At 40.7% G+C, this 18,586-nt stretch overlaps 1 pseudogene; it reads left to right on the top strand.

Moving 5' to 3' along the window:
* The first annotated feature begins 38 nt into the window (after positions 1-38).
* On the top strand, positions 39-17,369 carry LOC102834709 (annotated as a pseudogene).
* The last annotated feature ends 1,217 nt before the right edge of the window (positions 17,370-18,586 follow it).

Genomic DNA, 18,586 nt, shown 5'->3' with positions numbered 1-18,586 from the left:
ATGCTGCAATATGTCACTGAACTCACATGTCAAAGGAAATGTCTTGTGCAATTGTGGAGGCTGGCAAGCCCCGAATCCATAATGCAGAGATCATTCGGAGGCGAGGATTCCAAATCAACAGGTCAGATGACAGACTGTTGATGCACGAGGCTGTGGGAACTGGTCAATCAGGTCAGGAGACAGGCCACAAGTCCCATGAACTGAAGTTCCCGTGGGATGAGCCAGATGCACGATCCAGAGCAAGAGTGCGAACTTTACCAAGGCACTCCTATGTCCTATGTATTGAATCTGTTGTCATTGTTAAGTGCCTTCTAGTTAGCTCCGACTCACAACAACACTGTATAGGGTTTCCAAGGAGCAACTGGTGGGTTTGAACTGCTGGCCTTGTGGTTCACAGTACAGTTCTGATCCTACAGCGCTACACCAGATCAAGGAAAACTAAAGTGGTGGCTTGAATCACATCCTCCAATAAGGTAGGGACATCCTTAATCTTTAGTACCATCTTAATCCTTACTCCTTTTTGTTATGATGTTGTTGTTAAGCACTGTGGAATTGGTTTTGACTCATAGCAACCCTGTATAGGGTTTCCAAGGCTTTAGATCTTTTGAAAGAACAGAAAGCCTCACCCTTCTCCCATGGAGCAGCTGGTGAACTGAATTGCCAGCTCTGTGGCTCACTGTCCAGGGCTTATCCGATGGGGCCACCACACTCCCAGTCCTTACTCCAGGCTGTTGTTGTTAAATGTGGTCAAGTCGATTCTGACTCATAGTGACCCTGTGTAGTTTCTGAGAAGAGGCTGGTGGATTTGAGCTGCTGACCTTGCAGTTACGGTGCTTGAATTCTGTCACACCTTAATTCTGCCTCATTAGCAACTCACTTCAAAATGGGTCCATAATCACAGACATGTTGTTGTTGTGTGCTGTCGAGTTGGTTCCGACCCATAACGACCCTGAATAGGGTTTCTGAAAAGTGACTGGTGAGCTTGAACCACCAACCTTGAAGTTCAAACGGACTTTGCAGTCCAGTGCACTAACCCACAGCACCATACCAGGACCCCATAATCACAGGCATAGAGGCTAGGATTTACAGTGCATCACAGAATGGAACAATATGGCTGAAATGGCCATAAGAAATAATTAGCTGCCCTGCAATGTCCTCTCCAGGTAACCTCCTGATGACAAGTCCAAAGTACAAGAAACAGTCTCACCATCCTTGCTTCTCAGGAGCGTTATGGCTGCACTTCTTTCAACACAGATCTCTTCATTCTGCTAGTATTTCATTGTATATTCAGTATTGCCTGCCAAAACCATAATCTAATTACATCAGGTCTTCTTCAATCTTCCTTATTCATTAGCTAGCTTTTGAAGACATATGAGGTGGTTGAAAATACTATGGCATGGGTTGGGTGCCCTTTAGTCCTCAAAAGGAAAACTTTGCTTTTTAACCCTTTAAAGATACCGTTTTCAGAAAATTTGCCCAAAGTACTATGTCATTTGATTTTCTGACTGCTGCTTCCATGGGCACTGATTGTGGATCCAAATAAAATGAAATCTCTGACAACTTCAATCTTTTCTCCATCTAGTACAATGTTCCTTGTTGGTCCAGTGGTGAGCATTTTTGTTTTCTTTATATGAAGTGTAATCCATACTGAAAGTTGTAGTTGTTGATCTTTACAAGTAAGTGCTTCAAGTCCTCTTCACCTTCACCAAGCAAGGTTGTGTCATTTGCAAATTTCAGGTTATTAATGAATCTTCCTCCAGTTCTGATGACAAATTCCTCATCATATAATCCAATTTCTCAGTTATTTGGTTTAACATACAGATTAAATAAACATGGTGAAATAATACAACCCAGATACACACCTTTCCTAATTTTAACCCCCTGGTGTGGTGCTGGAGGATAAAGTCACAAGGTCGGTTTGAACCACAAGGTTGGTGGTTCAAACTCACCAGCTGCTCATTGGAAACCCTATGTTTCCAAGGATCACTATGAGTCAGAACCAACTTAAATGCACTTAACAACAACAACAATTTTGTTAGAAAAACTGCCACTTGGCCTATGTACAGGTTCTACATGAGCACAATTAAGTGTTTTGTAATGCCCATTTTTGCAATGTTATTCATAGTTTGTTATTAGCCACACAATTAAATGTCATTGCATAGTCAATAAAACCCAGGCAAACCTCTTTCTGTTGTTCTCTGCTTTAGCCAAGATTTATCTAATATCAACAATATTATCTCTAAATCTAAATCTTCTAAATCCAGCTTCAGTTTCTGACAGCTCCCTGTTGATATATGTTTGCAATTGCTTTTTCAATTATCTCCCATGCCTGAATTTTCTTTCTCAGAGTTTTTTAGATGGATACCTAAAGGTATTGGTGCCTGGCTATGTAAAGTTGTACAGACTGGAATTATCATTTTAACAATTATTGTAATCTTTATAAATCTTACTAGATGCTTAATGAAGTATGTTTCCAAAATCTGTAAACAGTCAGCCACTCCTCATGCCGTGCAACATGCAATCTGTTAGGAAAATAGAATGTCAGATGGATTTGACCCTGCCCCTTAGGATGAACTCCTTACTGCCATTCCTTCTAACCTGGCCCTAACACACCTTTAGACCTAAATTGTTGTTGTTGTTATGTGTGTGGAGTCGGTTCCAACTCATAGCGACCCTGTACAGGGTTTCAGAGGCTGTACCTTTACGGGAGCAGAAGGCCTCATTTTTCTCCTGCGGAGCCTAACTTAGTCCCTGTGAAAATGAGGCCTATTAGCAGGGTGAGGTGAAGAAAATACATTAGATGGTGCCTAGCTGCAATTATAAATAGCAGTATGTTGTTGTTAAGTGCCCTGTATAAGGAGGTCTGGTAGCATAGTGGTTACGAATCGGGCTGCTAACCTCAAGGTCGGCAGTTTGAAACTACCAGCCGTTCCACAGGAGAAAGATGAGGCTTTCTGCTCCTGTAAAGATTTACTGCCTCGGAAACCCTGTGCAGGGTCACTATGAGTCGGAATCAACTGAGAAGCGGCTGGTGATCTCGAACTGCCAACCTTCGATTCAAACCAACTTAACAGTCTAGCACATTAACCTACAGCACCACACCAGGACTTCCTAATAGTAGTATCTGAGGTCTTAAAAGCTTCACCTGATGAGAAGCGGCCTATCAACTTCAAGATAAGGCTTTACAGAAGAAAGGACACTCAGCTGTGGTGATAAGAGCCTCTTAGTAGGGACTTGATCAAAAGAAAAGGATGTATGGGAGTATTTAAAAATCAAAGGTGTTTGAGACTCTTGATGGCTAAGACAAAGATAGGCCAAATTCCATTTTATCAGATGTGTATAAGTATTCTAAAATTAAGGCATTCAGTATACGTAGAAATGACTTATTTTGGATTGAAGTGGACCCCATCTTAGTGCTATAGACTTCATTTTATTTCAGGCCCCATTTCTGCTTTAAAGTGTAAGGGCACTTCAAAATCTAGAGTGCTTGGCATCTACCATGAAATGGCTAATGTAGGGACGAATTGAACTGCATTTTATTTGTACTCTTGCTTCTGTTTTAAAGCTATAACCCTTGTATTAATTGCAACAGTTTACTGAACTAGCATTGTGACTTTATGTGGACAATTCTGGGCAAATCCAGGTAAGGTCTGAGGAAGCTATCTTTGCAACAAATGTGACTATGCGTAGACAAGTCCAGACAAGTCCAGAGGTCAGCCAAAAATAATTTTGCTAAGAAGTTTATGCTTTTCAATTGTAAATGTCTCCTGTTAACTGGAGCATTTTGTAACTGCCTGGTTGCTCTGTGCTACTCCAATTTGTAGCTCTGGTAGCGTAGTGGTTACAAATCAGCCTGCGAACCTTAAGTTCAGCAGTTCGAAACTACCAGCTGTTCCGTGGGAGAAAGATGAGGCTTTCTGCCCCTGTAAAGATTTACAGCCTCGGAAACCCTGTACAGGGTCGCTATGAGTCAGAACCGACTGCACGGCACATAGCCACCACCACTACCACTCCAATTTGTAAATTGCTCTATTATAAACAAACCTCTTTTGCTTTTACTGTAAGCAGACTCTCTAGTTTTGCAGACTCTGTAACACATGAAACCAAATATTAGCACTAAAATTCCTGACCAAATTCTACTAGTAGCTATTTTCAGTAGAAGTTGATAATCATTTCCTTTCTATTTAAAGCCAGGCAGACATAATTTAAATTTTAAAAGATACCATGGTTATAGGTGGGTGGAGGGCCAGCTATTACCTTGTGACAGATATCAGTTGAGCTAAGAAAGAGAGCGGGCCGGATTCAATCGATCACGTTAATATTAACCTATGGCTGATCTTCTATTCTGCTCCCTTCTCTTCTCTTTATAAACCTCATTGCAACAGCTTACTTAGAACCATTTGCTTTTTCTGTAATCAGAATGCTCTCCCTATTGCATATACAATAACTGTTCAGAATAAACCTTATGTTTCAATTACTTTTCTCTTGAGTTTTTTAAAGCATTTTATTGTGAATTGAGTGCAGATTTACAGACAAGATCATCAGCTTTACAGTCAACAAATTATACACTTTGTTTCATCTCAATGATTACAATCCCATTATCACAACAACAGTTCTGCTGCTTCTTCCCAGTTGTTGTTAAGTACTGTTGAGTCAGTTCCAATTCATAGTGAACTTGTGTAGGGTTTCCAAGGAGCAGCTGGTGAGTTTGAACTGCTGACCTTATGGTTCAAAGCAACCTTGTCATTGAGTGCTACACCAGGACTCGTCATTTACATTTTATATTTCACAAATGAAGAAAATAAAAATATTTAATGTATACCTACAAAACAAAAAATAGATATTCATTTAAATGTCAAGAGGGCACATTCTGCAAGCTAGCCTCCTATCTACAGGCACACAACCTTACTCAGTCCATGGGCCTAAAGCTCACAGCTGCTCAGTCTCTCCATACCACTTCCTCTGTCACCATCTCTGATGCCAATTTTCTAAATAGGAATCTCATGCTGCACTCAGGCTCTTCCTTCTTGATGGCCCTGGAATCGTCTGTTCCTGAAATGAAAGATAACTACTCTCTCCTTGTAGTTACACATCTTCTATAGATGTGACAATCACAATTAACCACAATTGAAATAATAAAATCCTATCAGCGTCACCACCACCCTCCCTTTCACCAGTTCCATCTTGAAAAGAGGAAAACTATTCAGTGGGGATTCTACCTTACCCCACTTATTCTGAACCTAAATACACTCATGAAAGCCTGTAAGTCAGCCACTTCATGCCTTTATAGCCCCAATTTTTTTGAAGCCAAAGTGTAAATTGCCCATCTTTATCAATCCAGTACACTGAGGAAACAAACTTGTTCCTTGATATAAAGAATCCTTCCATTCCGATTGGAATTTTGGAGGGTCATAGAAGAAGAGGAAGATCCCCAACAAGATGGATTGGCCAAGTGGCAGCATCAATGGACTCAAGCGTGATAACAGTAGTGAGGTTGGTCCAGGATTGGGCAATGTTTCATTCTGCTGTGCATAAGGTTGCTATGAGTCGGTACTGACTCAATGGCACCTAACAACAGCAACAACATCCATTCCATAAGCAAAAGTCAAGTTCATCAAATTGTATCAATTTACACTTGTTCACAATCAAATATTTATATCTTCATCTGTTTGTGTTCTGGTCAGCTTGCCATCCAAGCTAGGTCAAATGGTTACTAGCTGGGAGTTTGGGAGTTCACGCACATCTCCCTGTATTTCAGACCACTTGGCCACTTTACTTTCAGCCCTAGCCCCCAGGAGCTAGGTAAACTCAGGAGTTCACACATCTCCCTAAACTTCAGACCCTTCCTCTTCTATCATTTCAAGGTCAATGGGTGCCAGTGGAACATGGCCAAACTCAGCCCATGTCTTCATTGCTGCATTTCTCCCACTTCCATTCTCAAGCAGACCCAGATGGCTACCAGTAAGCATGTTAGACTACTTATGGATTCCCTTTAAGTTGTAGTCCTAGAAGGGGGTTTTCCCTGATGGGCAGACTTTCCTTGCCATAATACCTCCAAAGCAGACAGCTTGCTTGAAATTCAAACAGCCAAATAGTTCACTTTTTTTTTCTGAAGGTCTTTCTTTCAGTAGAATCTTCTGTTTTTCCAGAAATTCTGGATTGGTCTGCATATATTTTCAAGTGGGACTGTTCCAACGTAGAAGGTTCTGGGTGGGACTGAGGATTCCACCTAAGGCCCCATATTCCACAAAAGCTTAACAAGAAACCTATTTCCCTGGGCAAAATCTAACTCCTCTTTTAGCAAATCCAATCACTTATAGGCTGAAGATGGGCCTACAAGTTTTCTGTAATCATAATTCTCAATATTTATTTCTATCACACATATAGCGTAGTGGTTACGAATCGGGCTGCGAACCTTAAGGTCAGCGGTTCGAAACTACCAGCCGCTCCGCGGGAGAAAGATGAGGCTTTCTACTCCCGTAAAGATTTACACCCTTGGAAACCCTGTACAGGGTCGCTATGGGTTGGAACCGACTCGACGGCACTTAACAACAACAACAACAATGCAGGGGAAACCAATATCTACAAGACAGCCAAACACATAAATATTTCTTCCTTCCTTTACCCATTCAGCCTATGCCTTTTAAAAAATTATTTAAGTTTTCATTGTGAATTGAGTGATACTTTACATGGGAGAACATTGGTTTTACACTCATTATTTCATTGCAATGATGACAATAACCTCCATACAGTATTCTATTCCCTCTGTTTTGCTTTTTTTATGTTCACAAAAGCACTCAGGAATATATAATCATTTTAACAACCAAAGGACACATTCTGCAAGCCTGCCTCCTGGCTGCTAGCTAGCACATAGTCTTTCTCTTTCCATGAGTCTAGAGTCCTCAGCTGCTCTATTTCTCCATGTCCTCATCTCTGCCTCCATGTCTGTGTTGGTGCTTCTCTGGATAGGGTCCCACAGTCCACTCATGCTCTTTTCCCTTGATGGTTCTAGAATCCTCTGTTCCTGGACTGTAAGAAGAACTACTCTCCACTTATTACAAAACTATCTTTACTGTTGTGAAAGTCACAGTTAGTCATGATAACAGTTACTCACTATTGAATCATAAGAATCTTATCACAATCTCTTTTCACCAGACCCATCTAGAAAAGATGAAAACTATTCAGTGGAATCTACCTTCCCTGGTACACTTCAATACTTAACTCCTTATTGAAAACTTGTGAGCCAGTCACTTCATGCCTTTATAGTCATCTGTCCTTCCCCACACACCTTTTAGGTAGCCAATGTCTAAGTTGCCCATCCCTATCAAACCTATATATAGTGGAGATAGGATTGATACTTGATATGAAGACTCCTTCCCTCTCAGTTGGTATTTTGAGCTACTACATACATAAGCATAGGTCAAGTTCATCAAATTGTAGCAATTTATGCTTGTTTCCTTTATCAAAAACTTTTTTTTTTTTAAATCTTCCTCTAGTCCTCAAGGTCTGCAGTTTGAAACTACCAGCTGTTCTGCGGGAGTAAAATGAGGCTTTCTGTTCCTGTAAAGATTTGTAGCCTCAGAAACCCTGTGCAGGGTCACTATGAGTCGGAGCCGACTCCACAGTACTTAACAACAACAACAACAGTCAAGTTCTGATCATCAAGCTTTTGTCTACCCTCTAGCCCATAAATTACTATCTCCTCTTTCCCACCCCGGTAACCATCGAAGAATGCTTCTTCTAGTATGGAAACCCCTTAAGCTTTTATAATATTGGTTTCATACATTTGTCCTTTTGTGACCGACTAATTTCACTCAGCATGATGTCCTCCAGGTTGATGATCCATGTTATGAAGTATTTTACAGGTTCATAATTATTCTTCAAGGTTGCATAGCATTCCATTATATGTATGTACCAAAGTTTGTTTATCCATTCTTAGGTTGTCTCCTTCTTTTTGCTGTTGTGAATAGTGCTGCAATGCACATTGGTGTGTATATCTGGCTTGTATTTCTTGAGGATATATACTAAGTAGAGTGATTGGTAAGTCATAAGATATTTCTATTTTCAACTTTCTGAGGAAGTATTATACCATTTTCTAGAGTAATTGAAACTCTTCATGTTGTCTCACATGAATCTTAGGCTAGCTTCAGATTTTTTCATACTTTTTTTTTTTTAAGTTTTTATTGTGCATTAAATGATAGTTTATAGGGCAGATCATCAGCCTTACACTCAACCAATCATATTTTGTTTCATTGCAATGATTACAATTCCCTCCATGCACCATTGATTTACAATATTTACCTCTATTACATTCTGGCCTCTTCTCTTTTACCCAGTGGAGGTGGGGACATTTAACTCATTGGGGTCACTTGCTTGCGATCAGGAGCTGTGACAAGCTCACAGTCAAAGGCTGTCTGAAGCAGCACTGATTCTACTTAGGCTCACTGTTCAGAAACCCACTGTCTTAGAGTGATAGCCTGATTCTTAAGACCACCTTCATCTCAGTTGGTCTCCTTCTGCCTACTCCTTTGTCTCTACCTGTGGTTTACAATTTGAGCTATCAGAGATTTCAAATTTTAAAAATACTGGCAGGAGATTGAGAGATGTGAGAGTCACCCAACCTACCACTTACAGTGTTCCTGGAGACATTAGGGTGAGGATGGCACCAGCATTCAGCATCTGCCACTGTGCTGGGACACATGTCAGTCTAGCAGAAAGGGGATTGTCGAGAAGCAGGGTCTGCAGTTTGAGACTGGCTTTATCCTAAGGGACACCAGACCCCACAGTCAGTCTGGGGCATGACTGTTGGGAGGCTCTTCAATATAATGGGTAGAATGCAATTTGGGAAACAGGGCCACCAATACATGGGACAGCTGGTTGCTCATTGATTTCTACTGCTGTGTAATAAATTTCTACAAATTTTACCAGTTTAAAAGAACACCCATTTATGATCTCACAGATTCTGTGGCTTTATGATCACGGCTTAGCTGTGTCCTCTGCTTGGGGTTTCACAAGGTGTCTCTGGGTTGCGCTCTCATCTGATGCTCAGAGTCCCCCTCCACACTCACTGGGTGTTCGCACAATTCAGTTCTTTGAGGTTGGAGGACTGAGGAGCTCAGCTCCTAGAGGCCACATGTCATTCCCTACCACATGACCTTCCCACCACGTAGCAGATATTTCTTCAAGACAAACACAGCATTTGTTGCCACTGCTGCTTTAAATGATTGATTTCTTCCATGCCTGACCTCCAAATTTGCTCTGTTTTTAATTTTATTTTTATTGTAAATTTGGTGAATGTTTACAGACAAGATCATCAGTTTTACATTCAATAAATCATATGATTTATTTCATTTCAATGATTGCCATCTCCTCCATGCAACAACAGTTGTCTCGCTTCCTCCCTGTGGTTACCTATGTACAAATACCCTTTTTCAAACTCATATATTTGTGGGATACATAGATATCCCACTTTTCCTTCATATCCATGCAGCCTGTATCACTGTCCACATATCTTCACACAGAACACTGTTGTTACAAAGTTGTGTATATTTACCTCTATCCCCTTTCACACTTGCATGCCTACCTGTCTTCACCTGTCTTCATTATTCTACCAACCTCCCTCTTCTTATATATTGCCCTCCTCTCTGGTAGCATAGTGGTTATGAATCAGGCTGCTAACCTCAGGGTCAGCAATTTGAAACTACAAGCTGTTCCATGGGAGAAAGATTAGGCTTTCTGCTCCTATAAAGATTTACAGCCTGGGAAACACTGTACAGGGTCGCTATGAGTCGGAACCGACTCCACGGTACATAACCACCATCACCTTCTTAAGATTTGCCCTTCCTGTCACCTGGATTAACATGTGTCCACCTGATATGGTACTGTGGACCAATGAGCTAGACTGCAAAGTCAGTTTGAACTGCAAGGTCAACGGTTCAAGCTCACCAGCCACTCCTCATAAACCCTATACAGGGTCACTATGAGTAGGAACCTACTCCATGGCACTTAACAACAACAATACACTCTAGCAAGTGAATTACTATCCCTTCCCTTGCACCCCTAGTAATCATCAAAGAATGTTTCTTTTAGTATGAAACAGACCTACTTTAAAAGGACTTGACTGATTAGGTCAAGCCCACTATTTATATAATTACTCAGAATTAACAGATTTGGTACCTTAGTGACATCTGCAAAATCCCATCATCTTTTCCATATAATGTTATATAATTACAGGAGTAATATCCCATCATATCCACAGGTCCCACCCACACTGAATGTTGGGTTATGTGGGCTGTTTACGGCAGGGGGGTGGGAATTTGGGGGACCATCTCAGAATTCTACCTACCACAGAAAGGTAACTGGGAAATAATAAAGTGCAGGTTCTAATCAGAGGTAGGCAGGTCAGCAGTACCAAGTGAGTTTTTCAGTAAGTAGTAACACCCTGGCCCTGGAATAGAATTCAGTCCCTGGGAGATAGCTTGGCAAGAGCTAGTTAGGTTATGCTCTGCATTCAGGAAGCCAGGGCACAGCAAGCAAGATGGAAACTCTAAGGAAGGCTTTGTCACCTAAGCAGGGAACCTAGAGTGCAGGGCCAGAGCTACTTAAATGCTTAAGTCTGAGATCTTGCTGGTTGATTAGAACTAAGAAGGGCTGAGGTCTCTCATTCAGAACTTAGAACTGAAAAGGACAGAGGCAACACTGTTTAGAAAGAACAAACATCCAGACAGAGAACCAACTGGCCTCCAAGCAGTAGCTTCAGAATACCAAGGAGTTAAAACATCTTTGTTCACAGAGAACATTTCTGATTGGTTCTATTAAGCCTCGGGTAACCTAGGAAGTAAGAAGGGCTCATCACTTCTGAATAGTTGTTGTTGTTGTTATTAGGTGCCAGTGAGTCAGTACTGATTCATAATGACCCTATACACAACAATATGAAACACTGCCCAGTCCTGTGTCAACCTCATATTGTTACTATGTTTGAGCCCACTGCTGCTACTACTTTACCGATCCATCTCATTGGGTCTCTTCCTTTTTTTTTCTGGCCCTTCACTTTACCAAACATGATATCCTTCTCCAGGAACTTGTCCCTCCTGATGTTATGTCCAAAGTATAGAAATGAGTCTGGCCATACTGGTTTCCAAGGAGCATCATGGTTTGTTCTGCTGGCACAACTGACCCTTGGTCTGTGTGTAGGTTCCTAATGAAAATAATGAAGTGCTCTGGAATAATCCTTCTCCACAGTGTTATCCTTAGCTTGTCATAATCAAAACAACTGAAAGCCTTTGCATAGTCAATAAAGCATAAATAAACATCTGTCGTATTTTCTACTTTCAGCCAAGATCCATCAGATGTCAGCAATGTAATCTTTCGTTCCATATCCTCTTCTTGATCCTACTTGAACCTCTGGAACTTCACTGTCAATGTGTGGTTGAAGCCACTATTAAATTATTTTTAGCAAAATTTTACTTGCATGAGATAAAAATGATATTGCTCAATGATTTCCACATTCTGTTGGGTCACCTTTCTTTGGAATGGGCACAAGTATGGATCTCTTCCTGTCAGTTGACCAGGTAGTTGTCTTCCAAATTTCCTTGGCATAGATGAGTGAGTGCCTCCAGTGCTGCATCAGTTTGTTGAAAGAATTCAATTTATATTCCATCAATTCTCGGAGTCTTCTTCTTTGCCAATGCCTTCAATGCACCTTGGACTGCTTCCTTCAGGATCATTGGCTCTTGATCATATGCTACTTCTTGAAATGGTTGAACATCAACTATTTCTTTTTGGTACAGTGACTCTGTATTCCTTCCATCCTCTTTTGATATTATCTGCATCATTCAATATTTTGCCCATAGAACACTTAAATATTGCATGTTGAGGCTTGAATTTTTAATTGAGTTCCCTCAGCTTGAGAAATCTTGAGTATGTTCTTCCTTTTTGATATTCATCTCCAGGTTTTTGCACATTTCATTATGATATCTGACTTTACCTTCTTGAGCTGCCCTTTGAATATTTCTATTCAGCTCTTTTACCTCCTCATTTCTTCCATTTGCTTTAGCATCTCTATGTTGGAGAGCAAGCTTCAGAGTTTCTTCTGACATCAATTTTGCTTTTTTCCTTCTTTCTTATCTTCTTAATGACCTTTTGCTTTCTTCCTGTGTGATGTTCTAGATGTCATTCACAACTCTTCTGCTCTTTGGTCTTTAGTGTCTAATGCATCAAATCTGTTCTTCAATATGTCACCTGAATTGATCTCTAAATTCAGGTGGAATATGTTCAAAATCATATATTGGCCCTTGTGGGCTTATTTTAATTTTCTTCAGCTTCAGCCTGAACATGCATATGAGCAATTGATGGTCTATTGCATAGCCTGCCACTGGCCTTGTTTTGGCTGATGATATGGAGCTTATCTATGGTCTCATTCCACAGCTGTAGTCAATTTCATTTCTTTGTATTCCATCTGGTGAGGTCCACGTTGTCTTTTATGTTGCTGAAAAAATGTATTTGCAGTGAATAAGTCATTGGTTTTAACAAATTCTGTTATACCCTCTCTAGTATAATTTCTATCACCAAGGTCCTATTTTCCAACACTTATCCCTCCTCTTTGTTTCCAACTTTTGCATTCCAATTGCCAGTAACTATCAATACATCTTGAAGGCATGTTGATCAATTTCAGACTGAAGAAGTTAGTAGACTTCATCAATTTTATTATCATCACTGGCTTTAGTGGGTGGTTCATAAATTTGAATAAAGTGGCATTAACTGCTCTTCCTTGTAGGCATATAGATACTATCCTATCACAGACAGCATTGTACTTCAAGTCAGATCTTGATATGTTGTTTTTGAAGATGAATGTGACACCATTCCTCTTCAATTTGTTATTCCTGGCATAGTAAACCATGTAATTGTCAGATTCAAAATGGCCAATACCAGTCCATTTCAGCTCACTAATGCCTAGGATATTGATGTTTATGCATTCCATTTCATTTTTGACAACTTCCAATTTTTTGGATTCCTAATTTGTACATTCCATGTTCTGATTATTAATGGATATTGACAGCTATTTCTCCTCATTTTGAGTCGTGTCCTATCAGCAAATGAAGGTCCTGAAAGCTTTACTACATTTGCATCATGACGGTCAACTCTACTTTGAGTGAGTTTTTTTGAGTGTCTTCCAATCTGAAGGGCTTGTCTTCCAGCCCTATATCTGACAATATTCCCGTGTTCTTTATCATGCTTTAATATTCAATATTCCGGTGCTGACAGTGTTCTACTATTAATCATAAGGTGTCAGTGACTAAGTATTCAGAAGTAGTTCATCTCTTCATCTTCCTAGTCTGTCTTTATCTGGAAGCTCAGCTGGAACCTGTCCACCATGGGTGACTCTGCTGGTATTTAAAATAGCCATGGCATAGCTTTCGAAATCATAGCAACATACAAGCCACCACAGTATGACAACCTGACAGGGGAGTGGTGGTCTTAATGGCTAGTCACTAAAAACCTTACAAATAACTATGAAACATTGTTTGATATAGTGCTAGAAAATGAACCCCTCAGGTTGTTGGAAGGTACCAAAATACAACTGAGAAAAAGCTGCCTCCTCAAAGTAAAGTTGGCCTTAATGATGTGGATGGGGCAGCTTTTGGGGCCATCATTTGTTGATTAGACACAACTCAAAATTAGAAGAAACAGTCAAAAACATACATTAATATTCAGAACCTGGAATGTACTAAGTACATGAATCTAGGAAAATTGGAAGTCATAAAAAATTAAATAGAACACATTTTTGTTTCTGTTAAGTACTGTCTAGTGAGTTCTGAGTCATAGTGACTCTTCATACGGTTTATGAGAAACAGCTGGTGGGTTAGAACTGCTGATCTTGTGGTTATCAGTCCAGGGCATGTCCTACAACAACACACCAAGACTCCATTTTAGGTATTGGTGGAAGTGGTGGTTGTGTGCCATTGAGTCAGTTTCAACTCATAGTGTTTCCATGGCTGTGAATCTTTACAGGAGCAGAAAGCCTCATCTTTCTACCTCATAGTGGCTGACATAGCAGTTAGCAGTACAACACATAACCCCCTACATTACCAGAACTCCTTTGTCTTAGGAATTAGTGAACTGAAATCAACAGGTATTGGTAGTTTTAAATAGGACAATCGTAGGATTCCTGTGCCAGGAATGCCAAGTTATAGAAGAATAATGTCTCACTCATTGTTAAACAGAACACTTCAGGATCTGTCTTAAAGTACAATGCTGTCTGTGACAGGATAATATCTATATGCCTACCAGGAAGACAAGTCAATACCAACCACTATCATTCAAATTTACACAAACCACTAAAGGCAATGATAATGAAATTGGAGAACTCTACCAACTTCTTCAGTCTGAAATTGATTAAACATGCAGTCAATCTGCATTGATAATTACTGTTGATTGGAATGCAAAAGTCGGAAACAAAGAGGAAGAATTAGTAGTTGGGAAATATGACCTTGGTGATAGAAATGATACTAGAGATTGCATAACAGAATTTTGCAAAAACAATGACTTTTTCACTGCAAAATACTTTTTCAACAACATAAATTGGACTATACATGTGGACCTCACCAGGAATCAAATGACTGCATATGTGGGAAGAAACTATTAAGAAGCTCAGTGTCTTTAGTCAAAACAAGGCCAGAGACTAACTGTGAAACAGACCATCAAGTGCTCCTATGTAAGTTCAGGTAAAGACTGAATAAGATGAAAACAAATCCATGAGAGCTGAAATAAATACATCTGGATTTAGAGAGTGTCTCAAGAACAGATTTGATGCATTAGACACGATAACTGAGGGCCAGAAGAGCTGTGGAATGCCATTAAGAATGTCATACATGAAGAAAGCAAAGGATCATTAAAAAGAGAGGAAAGAAAGAAAAGACAAAAATGGATGTCAGAGGAGACTCTGAAACTTGCTTTTTAATGCAGAGGAGCTAAACCTACTGGAAGTAAAAATCTGAACAGAAAATTTCAATGAGTAACTTGAGAAGACTAATTCAAGAATTACAATGACATGTGCAAAGACCTGAAATTAAAAAACCAAAAGGGAAATTGTTGTTGCTGTTGTTAAATTCTGTTGAGTCAGTTTCAACTCATAGAGACTCAGTATAGAATTTCCAAGGAGGAGCTGGTGAGTGGCGCTGTGGGTTAATGCGTCAGACTGCAAAGTCATTTGAACTGCAAGGTTGGCGTTCAAGCTCACCAGCTGTTCCTTGGAAACCCTACACAGGGTCACTATGGGTCGGAATCAACTCGACAGCATTTAACAACAACAACAACCTTGTAGTGTTGTAGTTCAAACAGTCTTGCGACCTGTGCTTATCCTACAGTGCCACACCAGGATTCCCAAAATGGGAAGTACACATTCAGAATTTCTCAAACTGAAAGAGTTGAGGAAAAATTCAAGCCTTGGCTTGCAATATTGAAGGATTTTAGGAGCAAAGAGGAGTTCTGGTGTGGTGCTATAGGAAGAGCACTGAATTGCTAATTGCAAGGTTGGTGGTTCAAATCCACAAACTGCTTCTAAGAAACCCTATACGGAGTAGCTATGAGTTGGAATCTACTTGACAGCACTTAACAACAACAAAAAAATGGGCAAAATATTGAAGGACGCAGGAAGCATCAAAAGAAAATGGAGAGAAGACACAGAGTCACTGTATCAAACAGAACTGGCCAATGTTCCACCATTTTAAGAGGTAGCATATGATCAAGAACCAATGGTATTGAAGGAAGAAGTTCAAGCTGCATTGACGGCATTGGCAAAAAATAAGCCTCCAGGAATCGACAGAATACTAATTGAAATGCTTCAAGAAACTGACGCAGCACTGGAGACCTCACTTGTCTAAGCCAAGAAATTTGGAAATAGCAACGTGGCCAACTGAAAGAAAGAGATCCATATTAATGCTCATTGCCAAAGAAAAGTGACCCAGTGGGATGGGGTAATCCTGAACAGTATCATTAATATCATACATAAGTAACCTTTTGCAGAAAATAATTCAAAAACAGTTGCAGTAGTACATCAACAGGCAGCTACCAGAAACTTAAGACAGATTTAGCAGAGGATGTGGAACAAGGGATATCATTGCTGATGTCAAATGTTTCTTGGTATTCAGGTATTCAAGTAGAGATCAGCAGAGAGCTGTGGATCATAACAAACTATGGACAATATCGCAAAGAATGGGTATTCCAGAATACTTAATTGTGCTTATGAGGTACTTGTACCTAGACCATGAATCAGTCATTCAAATACAACAATGGGATACTGAATGGTTTAAAATCAGGAAAAGTATGTAACACGATTGTATTCTTTCACAAAATTTATTCCATCTGTGTGCTGAACAAATAATTTGAGAAGCTGGACTATATGAAGAAGAATGCGGCATCAGGATTAGAATAGGAAGACCTATTTAAAATCTGTCATATGCAGATGATACAACCTTGATGAGTGGAAGCAAAGAAGATTTGAAATAGTGAAGCTCAAAAACTATAGCCTTCAGAATGGGTTGTGCCTCAAAGTAAAGAAAATGAAAATCCTCAAAACTGGACCAATAGATTTCAAAACCTCCATGGACCCCAGTCATCACCGTATCCCGAGCCTACCGCGAAGGCCGCCTACCAGCTAGTGTTCATCCGCCACAGCGAGAGCATCTGGAACCTGGAGAACCGCTTCAGCGGTTGGTACAACGCGGACCTGAGCCCAGCAGGGCATGAGGAAGCGAAGAGAGGAGGACAGACGCTGCGAGATGCTGGCTGTGAGTTTGACATCAATGCAGAAAAGAGCAATCCGGACTCTCTGGACAGTTCTGGATGCGAACGCCCAGATGTGGCTGCCAGTACTGAGGACTTGGCGCCTCAATGAGCGGCACTATGGGGGTCTGACTGGCCTCAATAAAGCAGAAACTACTGCCAAACATGGCGAGACCCAGGTAAAGATCTGGAGGCGTTCCTATGATGTCCCACCACCACCGATGGAGCCGCACCACTTCTACAGCAGCATCAGTAAGGATCGAAGGTATGCAGACCTCACGGAATATCAGCTATCATCCTGTGAGAGTCTCAAGGATACTATTGCCGGAGCCCTACCCTTTTGGAATGAAAAAATAGTTTCTCAGATCAAGGAGGGGAAAGGGGTCCTGATTGCTGCCCACGGCAATAGCCTTTGGGGCATTGTCAAACATCTGGAAGGTCTCTCTGAAGAGGCTATCATGGAATTGATATTCCCGTTGTCTAACAAGAATTTGAAGCCCATCAAGGCCATGCAGCTCCTGGGGGAGGAAGAGACTGTATGTAAAGCCAATGAAGCTGTGGCTGCCCAGGGCAAAGTCAAAAAATGAAGGCATGCAGGCTGACTCCTATCTTCAGGAGTACCCTCCCTGCCCGTGCCCTTCCTCTGCACTGCTCCAGGCACATGTCACACTGACCACTTCTGTAGGCATCTTCTGTTGTAGCTGCAGGTGGGGGACTGCGGGCTCCTATTTCAGTCATTTTGCCTCGTGCACCCTCTCCCTTCATACAGACTAATCTGAATGACACCTCTGGAGCATGCTCTTCAGCCCAGGCCCTGAGGAAGACTCCTTTCATCCAAGAAATGAGAGGTAGTGACTCTGGGGTTTGTTTACCAAGGACCTGCTTATGTAGGGGTTAGGGAGGAACCGTGTTAGGTTATGACCAATAAAGGGAACAAGAGAGCCTATTCCTGGTGTGAGGAGCCAGTGGACTTGTCTGGGGCACCCTAGTCATTCCAGTGGAAGATGAATACAACCTGTGTGGAAATTTAAAAAATATATATTTCCTCCATGACCCCAGAAGGTTGGGATCAATCCTGAAGGTTGTTACGCATTTTTAAAAAAGGAAAAAAATATATAAATAAGACAAAATGAAAACGCTTCTGGGATTTCTAGTGGCAGATGAAATAATAGTACATGTGGTCATCAGAAACTAAGCCATTCCTTTCACCCTGTGGGACCAGCTCTTTGACTTCTAAGGGGTAGGGCTTACCCTGCTGTGTGTTAGAATCCTTCCCTACCTCACTGTTATAGCAGCGAAATGCCTACTATCATCTCCAAATGTGTCTTTTAATGTGATTTCTGAATCATGTTCCAGTGAGAGCGTAATTGTACTAAGCCTTTTTTCCAGATCAGTATAATAAAGGAGTGATGTGCAATAGTTTAAAAAAAAAACAAACAACCAAAACTGGACCAATAAGTAACATTATGACAAACAAAGAAAAGATTGAAGCTGCCAAAGGCTTCCTTTTGCTTGGATTCACAATCAACACTCATGGACCCAGCACTCAAGAAATCAAAAGACATATTGCATTAGACAAATCTGCTGCAAAACAACTCCTTAAAATGCTAAAGAGCAAAGATATAAGTTTGAGGACTAAGGTGTGTCTGACCCAAGCCATGATACATTCAATTGTTTCATATGCATGTGAAAGTTGGATAATGAATAAATGACTGGAGAATCAATGCATTTAAATTGGGGAAGAATATTGGAAGTACCAAGGACTATTGGAAGAACAAGCAAATCTTTCTTGGAAAAAGTACAG

This window comes from Chrysochloris asiatica, unplaced genomic scaffold (genome assembly GCF_000296735.1).
Source record: "Chrysochloris asiatica unplaced genomic scaffold, ChrAsi1.0 scaffold00122, whole genome shotgun sequence".
In the NCBI taxonomy this organism is placed as follows: Eukaryota; Metazoa; Chordata; class Mammalia; order Afrosoricida; family Chrysochloridae; genus Chrysochloris; species Chrysochloris asiatica.
The sequence above is the reverse complement of the archived record's forward strand: the minus strand, read 5'-3'. Positions and strand labels throughout refer to the sequence as shown.